The sequence below is a fragment of the Gobio gobio genome (assembly GCF_949357685.1).
Source record: "Gobio gobio genome assembly, chromosome: 12".
Taxonomy (NCBI): domain Eukaryota; kingdom Metazoa; phylum Chordata; class Actinopteri; order Cypriniformes; family Gobionidae; genus Gobio; species Gobio gobio.
The window spans coordinates 37,284,738-37,300,737 of NC_137105.1; the positions used below are offsets into that span (position 1 = coordinate 37,284,738).

Here is a 16,000-nt window from a genome sequence, read left to right on the forward strand (position 1 = left end):
TGCTTGGCCCCTAATGATATTCGGGTCACGGTCGGTCGGATCGTCAATAAATCCTTATTTACCTTTTGAATGTTGAGCGTTATTAACTTTTGAATAAATGCTGACGCGGGACAAAATGCTCGATTTCCCAAAACGTTGAACTGAGCAATGCCATTGTACCATTTTAATAGGCTACTTTTAAACGCATTTAAAGTCAGTTTTATGTATTTTCTGAGAGGGGGCGGGATTTTTGTTGGGAAAGTCGGGGGAGAGACGCACACTTCGATTAGACTGGATAAACACATGCAGCATCTTAATTGTTAAGAAAATTAAACGAAATAAATGAATAAATCAAGCCTGTATTACATAACACTAGGCTATATCATACAGCATTCAGAAAAATAACAGTTTGCGCTCCTAAGGGCTTTCACACTTTTCCAAATGTTTTCCAAATGTGGGCTGATGAATTCTTCAAGCCGGGTCGAAACATAAACATCGCGTTCATCAATAATATGCATCTGGAGCTGAAATGGAAAATGATGGGCCGCCTCAAGAACTTCCTGCTCTCGCTGCTGCACCTCTGAGCGCACCACGCCAGGGCCTGAAACATTTTCTCAATGGCCCAATGAGCTACGATGAGCATTTACTACTTTTAAAAAATGCGGGTCAGGAAGCGGGTCGGGTACAATATTTTCTTCTTTTTTTTTTGCGGTCCGAGTTGCGGGCGGGTTAGTTGAAAACGTCGGTCGGGTGCGGGTTGTTTATACATTGACCCGCGCATCACTGCTAGACACCATAGCAAATGAACTGGGCGTCTGTCCCAACATTGCCTGGCTGCTCCTGAGAGACCCTGCAGTGGGACTGAGGGTTTTCTTCGGCCCCTGTACTCCCTACCAGTTTCGGCTAAGCGGACCAGGGCATTGGAGAGGTGCCCGGAAGGCTATTCTTACCCAATGGGAGCATATGGCCAAACCCATGAAGACACGGCCCATTCCAGAACCTTCCTCCTCCCGTTTGTTTGTTTGGCTGGGCCTGTCAGGATTGTGCAGTGATTTTTGCCATTATGGCAATGCAAAATAAGATCCCACTCTGTTTCTGAATAAAATCTGTTTCTTGTATCCCATAGACATCCAAATTCGATTTTTGGGTAACTCTGTTTTGCATTTGCACTTTAACCTTATTATTCCTTTATCTAATTCTTGGAATTCATTATTATTTATAATACAAAATTATATTTTAAATCCGTTAATCTTTGAAGGAAATTCACATTATCACAGAAGTACTGGGATAAAAATGTATAATTCGCATATAAACACTGATGCTTAAGGTTGTGATCAAAATAGATTATTTGTTGCTTCAAATAATGATTGCATCATTGCAATGAATGTTCAAAAAAAGTAATTGAATCATTATTTTAAGAGATTTGTTCAAAAACACTGATTCATCCAATAATTAAACAATTGAAGTCTTTATGAGAGAGTCACTCTTCAAATTAATTAAACATTTGTAAATAATCTGCAGCAATTAACCATAGACTGTATTAAATAATCAACGTAGTGTCCGTGATGTTGCCCAAGTTTCTGAAGAGCATTTTTCATCAACTTGGCAGCAAGTCACCGCGCGTCACTCCCGGATAACTGAAAAGATGCACGACATGGGTGGAGCAGACAAACAACTATAGCCTAGTGACAGCAGTGGCAATCCACCTGTCACTCATGTGACCACGCCCTTAATTATGGGGAACTTTAATGCTTAAAGGATTAGTTTATTTTAAAATGAAAATGTCCTTATAATTTACTCACCCCCATGCCATCCAAGATGTTCATGTCTTTCTTTCTTCAGTGGAAAAGAAATTAAGTTTTTTGAGGAAAACATTTCATAATTATTTTCCAATGAAATTACTTCAATGGCAACCAAAATGTTGAAGGTCCAAATAACGAGGAATAGGGTCTTATCTAGCGAAACCATCGGTCATTTTCCAAAAAAAAAAAAAAAAAAAATGTATATACTTTTTAACCTAAATTGCAAATTTTGCGCTGCTCTGCGACTAGGGCTGTCAACGAATATTCTAAATTCGCATATATATTCGAATAGTTTTTAAAAAACGAATTTCGAAGGTGAAAATTAATATTCGAATAAATAAAAAAATGTGGGGGAAAAAACGCCCGCGGTAGTAGAGGCGTGGCTGTCTGCTTTGCGAGTGGGCGCTAGCCTTCAGGCCCTGTACTCGCGCCTGGCTCCGCAGCACGAGCTCCGCAAACTGCGCGCGCTCCTCCCCCAAACGGACGAGGCGTTTATAGTCGACGCGCGCGCCGTTGTAGTATTCTGTGAAACGACAGGGGGCGACTTGGAGTAATTGTTCTTAAATCCGTCAAAAGCAGGAGCGAAGAAGTAGTTTACCGGAACAGGTGAACAAGGCGTCCCGCAAGCCGTTCGTGGAACATAAACAAACCCACATGAGCCCCGTAACTTTACAAGAGAGACTGGCCGTCACACTACGTGTTCTTGCGTCTGGCAGTAACCAAAAATGTGTTGCCTCAAGTTACAAGTTGGGCTCGACCACAGTTTCGTTGATCGTAGTACAAGTACAGGACTGTCATCAGAAGGGGATGTATACAGTAATGTTGCCAATCAAAGTAAAAAAAAAAAGTGTTAAATCTTGTGTGTTTGCTTTGTGCTTTAAAATATATTTTTCACTTTCATGTATAAGTTATCACAGTGTTTGTAATAAAACCATAAAACTGAAAGCGTGGCATTGGTCGACATTAGAACAAAATAGATGGATGTGAAAACATGCACACACTATTGATATTTTTATACTATATATATATATATATATATATATATATATATATATATATATATATATATATATATATATATATATATATATATATATACACTATATTTTAACTATATTAGTTCACAGTGCATTAACTGAAGATGACAACTAATTTCTGATTTTGTTTGTACATTCTGAAATTAACACTAAACAAGCACAATAAATGCTGTAGAAAGTGTCTTGTAAACTAATGTACTAAATGAAGCCTCTTTGTACAGTTAGTTTTTATAAAACATGCCTTATTTTATCAAAGGTTCTATTTCAGTTAGTGTAGGCTCATTTTGAAAATGTAAGCAGTTACTTAAGACAAGTGCAAACTGGGTGCTTAATGCAAATGTATTCTAAAGTCCTATTCACAAAAGGAATGGATGGTTGGACGTATGGATGGCCATCAATGCAAACTTTCCATGAATTCTGTGCCATCTGGCTGTCGCGATGATCCCTCATGGAATGGTCATAAATGTGCCGGTACTGACGCACCAGCTCGGACAAAGTCGCCTCAAAATCGTACATCTTCGGATGCGGAGGTGCGCGCAGAGTTACAAAAAATGCGCTGCGCACCGCCAGGCGAAATGGGGTCTTGCGGAGCCAACGCGCGAGACCGCCCCCTCCGTGTTGACGTCATTTTTGCCGCGCGCACCCTCGCGCTCTTGCGGCCGCGGCGAGTATAAACAAGGTACTTTGGCCCGTCTCCAGAGCGCGAGCCCACGCTGACTGCGCGCGCTCCTCCCCAAACGGACGAGGCGTTTATACTTGACACGCTCGCTGTTGTGCTTTTCTTTGAAACGACAGATGGCGACTCGGAGTAATTGTTCTATAAACTATCAGGAAAAGCGTCGAGAAGAAGTGGGCTAATGTACACAGGTGACGATATTTATTTTAGTACACTTCACCGAAAACCACACTACAAAAGAATCATGTAAAACAGATCAAAATAAACCTTGATATTACTTGTGACATGAGAACAAAATGTATGTAGAAATGTAACGTTAACTTATACAACTCAATGTATGATATCTAAATGTTTCCTAATTTCACTAAACACTTTAGTGAGTTTTCACTTAGTTTCGTGAACTTTTCTTTATTAAACGGGCTTTTTTATGCTTTTGTAGGCTCGTTTTGTAAATATAAGCAACTAATTTGTATGTGCAAACTGGACCAGCTTTGCATCGCCCGCCACAAGCTCTCTGTCTGCAACACGACAAGAGGCCATAACGGAGAAATTAATTTAGTTCATTTGTAAGGACATGAGAGTGATCAGTGTCGTGGATGAGGCGGCTTCGGGGAGTTCTGTCAAGCAATGGAACCGAGGTACTGACTGAATAGATATTGCATGAATGAAGGATAAATGCACTGCTTCCACTGGTTTGATTATTTACCGTTTCATGTCAAGGAAAAGTTCCATGTTTACCACAGCACAGCTCGCTCGGAGCGTTCAATAATATGCTGTAAAACTTATATTAATATTTGTTTCAATCACTGAATGAAGCCTGCTATATTTGGGACAAGAGTCGCGACCTTAAATTGCTTGCACAAAACTCTTGATCAGTCTCAAAATGTGTTTGTTCATTTAAACCGTTATGCGCAGAGAGGGTGAGGGCGAGAGAGAGTGAGGTCTGCGGTCTTTAGCCATTAGTGATTTACTTGTTTTTGTGTAGGTTATATGTTGTCAAATATGTTTAAACTTAAATAGACTACCTATATAAGTAGTTATGTGTCTTTGTATTCATTTGTCCTGTAATTGACGTAATGCGCGTCATTGATAAAATGCGCAACCAGATGTTCGAATAGTTCGAATATTCGTGCTTTTTTTAGAGGGAATATTCGAACGTCATTTTTGAGCAATTTTGACAGCCCTATCTGCGACACCACGGATTGCGCAATCACGTTGGAAAGGTCACGCTAGACGTAGGCAGAAGTACCGCCCCCGTGTTTACAAAGCACTTGTGCAAAGACTACTACAAACATCCTTTAGTATAAAAAAAAGTTTAACAACGATGTCGGACGATTTTGAAGTAGGAGACAGAGTTTTTTTTAAGGCCGTTTGTATTAGTCTTCACACGTTTGCTTGGGGCGCTACATTTAGCGTGACCTTTCCGACATGATTGCACAATCCATGGCACGTCGCAGAGCAGTGCAAGATGAGCAATTTAGGTTAAAAAGTATAAAACATTTAATTTTTTCTTGAAAATGACAGATGGTTTCGCTAGATAAGACCCTATTCCTCAGCTGGGATCGCACAGAGTCTTTGAAGCCCTTCAAAGCACTTTAAAACTGGATTGATTTGGACCTTCAATCCGTTGGTTGCAATTGAAGTACATTATGTGAAGAAAAATCCTGGAATGTTTTCCTCAAAAACTTAATTTCTTTTCAACTGAAGAAAGAAAGACATGAACATCTTGGATGAGATGGGGGTGAATAAATTTTCAGGAAATTTGCATTTTAAAGGGGTGGTAAAACACATTCTTTTGAAGGCTTGATTGTGTTTGTGGGGTGCACTGTAACATGTGTTCATGTTTCGTTTAAAAAAAATTTGCATTATTTTTCATATATTTGACCTTTATTCTACACTGCTCTGTCCCTCCTTGTAAAACGGTCTGATGCTTTCCGGGTTGTATGAAGCCAGTCCCTCAAAAATACGCAGTGGGCTCAGATTGCTTAGCTGGCCCAGTGTGTTGTGATTCGCTAACCGCAGTGCACGTTTGTCGGAAGCGATACACCCCTTACCTTTACCGGTAGACTGTGCTTTGGTCAGTATTAGAAACAATGGTGTCAATAAAACCATACCAATCTGAGCCCGAATCAGAGCCAGAACATTTTAGTGAAGATAATCGAGCAGAACCTGTTCAGTCCTCAAGAGTAAAGGCTGCGGATCTATAGTGATCACTACTAAATGGCACTTTTGTATTTTTAGAACGATTATAGCCAAATATCTGTGGCAAGAACTATTAACCCAAAACGAACACTAAACACTGCCTTTACTAGTGGCCAAATCACACACAGAACCATGTTTAGCATGCCTGTAGATAAACAATACATAAAAGCTCTAATCAAAGAATCATTTACACTAATGGCAAGTTCGCTGTTGAGATTTTAACGTTAGAGTTTGTAACGTTAGGTGTTCGTCGGATAACGTTAAGTATGAATGAGCATTTAACAGACTGGTTTGCAGAACAGCGTTGTCATCTGTTTACTTCCTTGCTACAAAGTACAATTAACCTATTACAGGAAAACACATCAACCAAAAATAAATCAGACTTACAGGTTGTGGCCCGTTAACAGCTTCTGTTTGTAAATCCAGCTTTCAGGACAAGCCAAGGTGCAAATCCGGCATTGAACTCGCTAAGATTGTGGAAGTTTTCCTCCGTGAAATGTGCAGCGCGCGCGTCGTGCATCCACGCACAGGCAGTGTTTGTCTCGCGCGTCTGACGGTGTGCAAATCCGGCATTGAACTCGCGAAGATTGTGGATGTTTTCTTCCGTGAAATGTGCAGCGGGAGGCGCGCCCGTCGCGCATGATTCACACTGAACCGCTCATGAATTGCAACGGACAAATATTGTCCATTATGTCACATTTTCCAGTCTTCTCCTCCGACCCTGTCTGTCTCGTGCTTTATGATGGGCAGTATATATCTGAGACCTGTTCCCCTCTGTCTCAAACACATGCATATAACATGCTGTATGTTAAACGCCCATCCCCAGACCTGCAATCCGGATGAAAATAACAGTGTTTCGTCGGCATTGCAGCAACACCACTCCAGCCTGTAGCCTACCACTATACCACAACAGCGCTGCGATACAAAATTGGCCTCACCCCCCCTTATTTAATATTCTCGGAGGAGGGGTTTATGTAAATATTGAGCCTGGTGATGTCACCAACCCTGGAGGAATGTGTGTAGTCGCCTACTGGCCGTTTGCTGTAGTCCTTAGAAATGGATTTCTTTAAAAGCAAATATCTCCCTTTGCTTTAAACTTTGAACGTTGTAACTTTGCAGATGGTGTTTATGCTCAAGCAGCAACATTACACGCTAGCTAAAGTTAGAATAGTGAAATCGTGGTTTACCACCCCTTTAAAGCAAACGTATACTTTAATATAATTTAAATGGATTTTTAAAAAAAAAATTATCACGCCCTCACAGTTGTCATGAAGGGCAAAATTAGCTATATAGACTAAAACCACTTTTTGTACCAGGCTGTAAACATATTTTGTTCTGCTGTAATTTTAACATGGAGGGTCTATGGGATTGACTCTCACCTTTTGGAATTGCAGTTTAAGTCACTTCGTGTTGGATTCAAGAGAGAGAACGGAAGGTTGCAGCTTGCAATTAACATTTTGTCAGAATCTCTAGTAAATGAACATTATTTTGTTTAGTTTTTTGTTCAGAATCGTGGTCTGTATTTGGAACAAAACAATTGTGATTCTCAATTAATCCAGAATCGTGCAGCTCTACTGTGTCATTAACAAGTTGCTCTGCCAAATTTCCAGACAAAATAATCATCTTTTTTGTTGTTGTTGTTGTTGTGTAAACAGGGAATAGTGTCCTTATCTTTTGACAATCACATATGTTAAGTAGCAGCATTTAATTCGTTTTTTTATTATATAATTTTAAATTAAACAATCGTTGGAGAAGCCTGAGTTTGGAAGAAGTACTATCATTTTGTGATGATAGGCTACTCTAGTTCCAGTTATAAAATTGTTTTTGCAGTCATCAATGTCTACTCATCATTTTAATTGAATATTTAATTTAATAAAAGAGCATGGTAAACACGTTTCCAACCATTTTAATGTGACCTTCGGATAACATAAAATGTATTGCTTGAAATGAAATGCTAACACCAACTAAGGAGTTTGTTATTGTGTTTTTGTGTTATTGATTAGAAGTCCCCACCCACTGAAATGAGAGTATAAAAGAACGAGCGTGAGGCTTCCACTTTGTATTTCCTGACTGCAGACGCAATCTGTATGTCCGAATTGACCTTCTTGGCAAGAATAAAAGCTTTTAAAGACACTTGCTTGTGAAAAGCTTGTGTTTTTCGATTCCAGCTTCACCGTGATAATTATTAAAGTTTATTTTTTCCACAACAATTTGGCGACGAGGATGGGGATCCCGTGAGTGATTCGTCTGGACCTACAGCGTTGGTGATTGGCCATCCTAACTGAAAAAGGTTAGCCTCTACCCCAGAAATTAAGGGATGAGAGGACTGATGGTTGGGGGCCCGGACTGTCACCACCGGGATCTCAAAAGAACAAAGAAAAAGGAAAACGGTGAGCCTGATTTTGAAATGTATTATAGTGAATAGAGACTGACATTTCAACAGAACTACAGAAATATACCTGAGGGTTTCACTAGTTCGTGAAACGATTTCACAAGTTTGTGAAACATTTCTTACAAGTTCGTAAAAATCGTTCATACAGAGGCTACAAAAGTTTGTGCAGGCAGGACACAGAGGTAACGAGCACTGTGTAAGATATAAGGATGCGTCTAAAGTACTTAGGTACAAAGTATGGGGTCTGGAAATGGCAAACACAAGTTCCCTACTGCAGAGGACTTGGATAGTCCCATTTATAGAGAAATTAAAAGGAAATGGCTGGAATAATAGTTCCCTTTCGAACGGTCAGTTCGTACTGCGTCTTAAGACGCTGTATGGGTAGGTTCTCCTACTCTCGAATATACTGAAGTAATTGTAAAATCACGCAGTGCTACTGCCCAGTCAAAACAGTGTCGAGACATCTCGCACGCTATTGGCTGGCCAGTGGGAACTGCATGAACCAATGGCAGAACAGCGTAATCTGAGCGAACCAATGGGCACAAAGCCCGCGAAGCTGAGCGCAAGAGCCCGCGAAAGGGGCATATAAAATACACTGTAACTGTCAAAAACGTCTGATTAATCTCCTTCAGCGACGATCTACGGTCCTCGCTGATAAACTCGAACTTCACCACCTTCACCGTGAATTGACGAGCCTGCAGCGGAATAGCGAACTAACCAGCCCGGACGTCCTGCGAGAGTCAGCGGCCTGCTGTATTTTCAGCGCGCTCAAATCGCCAGCGATCCTGCGAGCTGTCACGCCTTTCCCCTGCGCTCTTTGGTGAAACACTACGGTGTATCCTTTCTGTACAATACTGAGAAAAGCATATCACTTGTGTGCAGTACTTACCTGCACTAGGAGGATAACCACGACGGGTGCGTGATCTGTCTGGGCAAGGCCCACGCGGACGCTGCTCTCGCCGGGTCCGGCTGCTCTCACTGCGAGGGTATGCCCATTTCCTCCCTCCGTTCGCGGGATAGCGCTCTTTTCAGAGCGCGACCCCGGCCCTCGCGCTCTCCCGTTCCCCTTTCCGCCCGAGCCTCGGCGGGAAAGAACGGCGGAGCCAGAGGGCTGAGTATACCGAGGCTAGCGAGTTCACGTCGGCCCAGTGCCCGCGTGACTCGTCTTCACCTCAGAGAGACGTTTCCCCTGTGACTTTCCCTCGATCGGACCTGCTCCCTCCGCTCGACGCGAGGGCTTGGTCTCATTCGGCGGCAATGAGGAAGACGAATCCGCACGATTACCAACGTCTCGCTCTTCCTCTTCTCTCACTCGGGCCGCGCTAAGAAGCGCCGCGGACAGAGAATGCCAGAGTGGACGAGCAAACTAATGCCGGAGCTTCCTGCATTACTTTCTCTCAGACTGCTGGAGATATTGAGAGCGCGCCTTACGTTACAGGCTGTTGTCACTGCAGCTCGCGCTTCCTACAGCGGCAGCGCGTGCGCCCCTCTCTCTCCCAGCGCGCTCACTATAGAGAGCGCGACTTACGTCATTGCTGCCTCGCTGTCTAGCGCATAATGGCGTCGTGAATGGCGGCCAAGCCCTGCGTCTTTTCACTCTATCACTTCTCTCAGTCCCCTATTCAGGCAACTGGAGAGGTTCAACAGTGTAGTAAACTAGCCTGTTATGAAACACGCACGCCACACACACTGAAAACACCGTCAAGAGCGCGACTTACGTCATAGCCACGCCCTCTGCTGTTACGGTGTACTTCGCACACAGGGTTGCCGGTTCGAGCCCCGCTCTCACAGGTTTCTCAGTGAGTCTCAATTTAGTGAATGGCGGCCAAGCCCTCCACCACTTCTCTCAGTAAACGAGCCTGTTATAAAACATGCACGCCTGTACACAGAATGCTGTATTAACGGTGATCCTAATAAACAATTAAGAGTTATTTCCTCTGTTATGACTGCAGGCAGTGTGTCCCCTACATAGGGTGTACCCCTTCATATAAGCACTGTTAATTCAGCGCTATAGAACCACTCAAAAGTCCTGCTGTGGCCGGATTACCACTACAGACTTACTTTACATTCTCTCAATCCCCTCGGTTCAGGCGACTGGAGATGTAAATATTGCAGTCAACTAGCCTGTTGTCAAACACGCTCGCCTGCACATCAACGCTGTGTTTTAACAACGACCTTACTAAAATACATGCACCTTGCACATAAGCACTGTTCTCACAGATTACTGCTCACGCCGAGAGCGCTCTATATGTAGAGCACGCGCCCACTACAGGTGTGTGCCGCTACACATAAGTGCTGTCCACACAGTGTCACATCTCTCCCCACGGCCCGTTTTTGTTCCGGTCAGGGAGAAAAATACTGTTCTGAATGTTTTTCATGCAATGAATGTAAACTACGAGTCCGCTTTAATGCGTGCTCCCCTGCATTCTACCGCCATAAAGGCGAGTTCAGAGCGAGTCAGGGTTTTTTTTTTTACAACCGCTACTTCCTTGTTCCCAAAAAAGATGGCGGCCTCAGGCCCATCTTAGATCTCAGACACCTGAACAAGGCTCTATCAAAAGGCCTTTCAGAATGCCGACATTAAAACAGATCATCGCGCAAATCTGCCCGATGGACTGTTTTTTCTCATTGGATCAGAAAGATGCTTACTCTCATATCCAAATTATCCCACGTCACAGACCGTTTTTGAGATTCGCGTTCGACGGGAAGGCTTATCAGTACACAGTCCTGCCATTTGGCCTGTCCTTTCACGAAGTGCATGGATGCAGCTCTCTGCCCCTTAAGACAAGCGGGAATGCGCATTCTGAACTACCTCGACGACTGGCTCATACTGGCCCAGTCAGAGGAAGAAATAAAATCTCACAAATCTATGCTACTCAGCCATCTAGAATGCCTGGGTCTCAGAATAAATACAGCCAAGACCTTATTGCTTCCCAGGCAGAGAACCTCCTTCCTGGGAACGATTTTAGACTCAGCCCAAATGAGGGCGTGGCTATTGGACGAACGCGCTCTGACTACACAGCAGCTTGCATGTTCATTCAAAATGGGAACCAAAACACCCCTAAAAAATTTCAGAGAATGCTAGGCCTAATGGCAAAAGCTTCTCCAGTACTTCCGCTGGGTATGAAGCACATGCGCCCCCTGCAGTACTGGCTGAAATCACGGGTTCCTTCCCAAGCGTGGCATTCAGGCCAGCTTTGGATCAAAGTGGGCCGCGGCTGTGTCAAAGCCCTGGCCCCGTGGTCACTTGGAAACAGTTTCCAGACGGATGGTGGTCACCACGGACACCTCCAACTCAGTTTGGGGCGCTCTGTACGAGGGCGAACCGGCCTTCGGCTCATGGTCGAGCACGGAGTCACGGTTGCACATAAACTGCCTAGAAATGCTGGCAGTAGTGCTAGCCCTCAAGACTTTTTTATCACGTCTCTCAGGTCACCATGTTCTAGTCCGCATGGACAACACGACTGTGATCTCCTACATAAACCGCCAAGGCGGGCTCAGGTCGAGATGGCTCAACCAACAGGTCAGACATCTCCTCCTATGGGCAAAAGGCAAATTACATTCACTAAAAGCAGTGCATGTGCCAGGCAGACTGAACCAGGGAGCAGACATGCTCTCCAGGGGCCTCGTGTCCCCGGGGGAATGGGCCATCCATTCCTAAATGGTTCAAATGATATGGAGTGTTTTTGGGAGGGCAGAGGTCGACCTCTTCGCCTCCGAAGACAACTGTCATTGCCCAATCTATTTTTCAAAGAACAAGGATGCGCTGGCCCACAAATGGCCCAGCTGCATACTTTATGCTTTTCCACCAGTACCGCTCATTCCCCAGATTTTAAAAAGGATCAGGGAATGCGAGCACACAGTCCTGCTAGTGGCTCCACTCTGGCGAACCCACATCAGGTTTCCCGAGTTGATTCAGTTACTATCAGCAGCCCCATGGCCAGTTCCCCTAAGGAAAGATCTCCTTTCTGAGGCGAACGGGACAATCCGGCACCCCCACCCCAAAATTGTGGGCGTTACATGTTTGGCAACTCAAGGGGGGCTCAAGAACCTCCCAGTGAGTGTCTTGAGCACCATCAGTGAAGCTAGAGCTCCGTCTACTAGACGTCTCTATGCCCTTAAATGGTCAGTGTTCTCTGACTGGTGTTCAGTCAGGAACTGTAACCCAGTGTCATGCGAGATATCACAAATTCTTGTTTTTCTATAAGAGATGTTGGATGCAGGACACACTCCATCCACACTCAAAGTCTACACGGCAGCTATCGCCGCATCTCATACGCCTATAGCTGGCTAATCAGTAGGCAGACACGACATGGTCATAAAATTCTCAAAGGGAGCCAAGAGGCTTAACCCTCCTCGCCCTCCTACAGTGCCATCCTGGGATCTTTCATTGGTCCTACGAGCACTAAAAGGACCTCCCTTCGAACCAATGCAGACGGCTGAATTAAAGCCACTTTCGCTGAAAACTGCCCTGCTACTAGCACTGGCATCTGTTAAGCGTGTCAGTGACATTCAAGCGTTATCTGTGAACGCGTCATGTTTAGAATTGGCCCAGGCGATTCTAAAGTCATCCTCAAACCAGGGCATGGTTATGTACCTAAAGTGCTTTCAACACCGTTCAAAGCACAGGTAATCACTCTCTCTGCCCTCCCCACTTCGGAGGATGAGAGACAGTTACACCTGCTCGGCCCTGTTAGGTCGCTTAGAGCATATATTGAGCGGTCCTCCCACTTTAGACAGTCGGAGCAGCTCTTTGTAAGTTTTGGTGACCGAACTAAGGGACTTCCGGTCACCAAACAAAACCTAGCCAGATGGCTAGTGGACGCGATAACGTTAGCATATGACACTATGGGCCTCCAATGCCCCATAGGTGTCAAAGCTCACTCCACCAGAGGCATGGCCTCCTCTTGGGCGTGGTCTAGTGGAGTTTCTATGGGTGACATTTGTAGATCGGCAGGTTGGTCCTCACCATCTACTTTAACCAGATTCTTCAGTCTGGATGTCCCTGCACTGCAGGCACAAGTCTTCGCTGTATAAAAATACTAAGATGGCCTAACGAATATCAGACGGCCTTGTAAGCCCGTCCCCGTCATAAGTTGGCATTGGGGCCTTCATATGCTTCAATGCTTACACATTCCTTATAGTTACCGGCCTCTATGAGCCCAGTAGTATAAGACGTGTGTACATATATATTATTAATATAAATGATGTGTCAGTAACTCTAGTCTTGAGCCCTTTCTAATAAGTGTTCAAACTTGAGGGAGTACATGTCACTGCGCTTATCATAGCACGGCGGGATTTTACAGGTTCCCATACAGCGTCTTAAGACGCAGTACGAACTGACCGTTCGAAAGGGAACGTACTCGGTTACTTAACGTAACCTCGGTTCCCTGAGATAAGGGAAGGAGTACTGCGTAGACGGCCGTGCTATGGCGCTGACTCGGGTGATCGTCGCTTCAGTCGATTTAACCTGACGTTTTTGACAGTTACAGTGTATTTTATATGCCCCTTTCGCAGGCTCTTGCGCTCAGCTTCGCGGGCTTTGTGCCCATTGGTTCGCTCAGATTACGCTGTTCTGCCATTGGTTCATGCAGTTCCCACTGGCCAGCCAATAGCGTGCGAGATGTCTCAACACTGTTTTGACTGGGCAGTAGCACTGCGTGATTTTACAATTACTTCAGTATATTCGAGAGTAGGAGAACCTACCCATACAGCGTCTTAAGACGCAGTACTCCTTCCCTTATCTCAGGGAACCGAGGTTACGTTAAGTAACCGAGTACGATTTAAAAAGAAAAAAATTATGGTTTTCCAGCAAAGGGTACAACGATTGTGACTGTTAAATAAGGTTAAAGAAAGTATGGAAAAACATGAAGAAAAATTGAAAAGCAAAAGAAGGTTGAAGGACAGACAAGAAGATACGTTTCAGATATATCAGAATGCAATGACTAATCAAGGCACAAGATCAAAGTCTACTTTCCAACAACAGATTCGAGAAGAAGCAATGTCAACTGGATGCATGCTGAAAAGTCCTGTGTACACGCATCAGGGAGGCATTACCTGCAAAGATAGACACTGCAAAGGTAAGCACCTGCAAGCAAGATGAAGATGAAATGGTGCAAGAGTATTATGTGTGATTAAACGAACTGTTCAATCAACACAGTGGAATGTCAGAACCCCCAGAAAAGAGAAAACACAGTGAGTCTGTGGGACGCGCACAAGTGCAGCATTTTTCTCAATGCTTTGTGGCCAGAACTGTAAGCAGCTGAAACTGAGTTGCATCGAATGGGAAGAAGCCCATCTGGACCTGATCAGAACACATGCTGTTCATGCTAAAAAACAAAAGAAAGAGAAACTAAAGAAAAGATGGAATAGACTGAGAAAGAGCTGTACATGGCTGCATTAACAATGTACCAAAGTTTGACAGACACAAATGGCCAAGGAAAAGGTAGTGGACGAGGACAATATCAAGGACCAGGATGTGGTTGTGGCCGAGGAAGAAGCAGAGGGTAAGAAAACAGATCCTGAGACTTGTTTTGCCTGTGGAAGAAAAGGGCATTGGAGGAATGAAAGCCCTGAAACCCCTGTGAGCTGTGACTAAAGCAAAATCAGACTGAGAGCAGAGCGGGGCAGGAGAAGTGGGAGTGGTCAATCTCAGCATGGAGGGAAAGGAGGAAGGTAGAACACACACACACACACACACACACTGCAAAACTAACTTCTACTCACAGCAATTAATAAATGCTTGCTCGCATAAATATTCGCATAAGACAGGGGTGTCCAAACCTTTTTTAAAGGGGGCCAGATTCGATGTTGTGGACACATCCAAGGGCCGGTCCCTTTTTTATTATTTATGTATTTATTTATTTATCTATATATATCTATATATATCTATATATATATATATATATCTATATATATATATATATATATATATATATATATATATATATATATATATATATATATATATATATATATATATATATATATATATAAATATAACATGTTTTGTTTCTTGGAAACATGACAGATTTGACAAAAGATTGAGCTGACAGTAGAGTAGCTTGTGATAGGACACGGATGTAAATTTATAGATATTTAACAACATCTGTAAAACTTTCATCAACCAAAAAAGTTTTAAAGGGTGAAATTTAAATATTATTATTGAGTTATTATTGATAAACTAGTGCTCTATTTAGATCACCACATAACCACACTGCAAAAAAATTTTTTCTTACGTAGTATTTCTGTCTTTTTTCCAGTCCAAATATCTAAACATTCTTAAATCAAGATGCTTTTTACATGCAATATTTTTTCTAGATTTTTTGGGGGGGAATTATGTCTGTTTGGGACATAAATAAATAATGTAAAAATAAATATATAAATATGAAAATAAATATTACAAATAATTAATAAATAAATACAAGTTAAAAATATATATTTTTAAATGTATTAAAGCAGAAAATAATAAATTAAGGGAAAGAGAATACAAAATGTAATTTGATAAAAAATTTATCATCTTTATTTTATCAAGTCGTTAATTCTGTTATTTATTTTCCTATTATCACATTTATTTATCTATTTTTCTATTTATTAATTTACATATTTGTATATTTATTTATGTATTCATTTATTTACTTATTCATTCATTAATGTATTTATTTTTAATTTCTGCAGGTTTGGTCATCCATAGCCAGTGGCACGTATACGGAAGCTTACGTGTAGCAATTTTCAATTTGCAATGCAATATGTAAAATGTATGTTTAAAAATATTTAAATTGACGTTTTCCATAACATGAGTGCAACATTTGGAGCAAAATTATAATTCAAATTGAATAAATTTACATTTGCTATTTCCTACACTAGTTTTAACATATAAAGCGTTAAAATATATATTTAAATGATAAGTTGT

General features: G+C 42.5%; 1 long non-coding RNA gene and 1 pseudogene across 2 annotated transcripts in view; one reads left to right on the forward strand and one right to left on the reverse strand.

The window, feature by feature from the left end:
* The window catches only part of LOC307135615 (flavin-containing monooxygenase 5-like), a 156,645-nt pseudogene extending 155,567 nt beyond the window's left edge, over window positions 1-1,078 (forward strand). The window contains exon 9 of the transcript in view: window positions 770-1,078. The product of the transcript in view is annotated as a flavin-containing monooxygenase 5-like (transcript). The remainder of the gene's footprint in view (window positions 1-769) is intronic.
* The window catches only part of LOC307135048, a 910,342-nt gene that overhangs the window by 707,322 nt on the left and 187,020 nt on the right, over window positions 1-16,000 (reverse strand). The gene's annotated exons all lie outside the window — the stretch shown is intronic.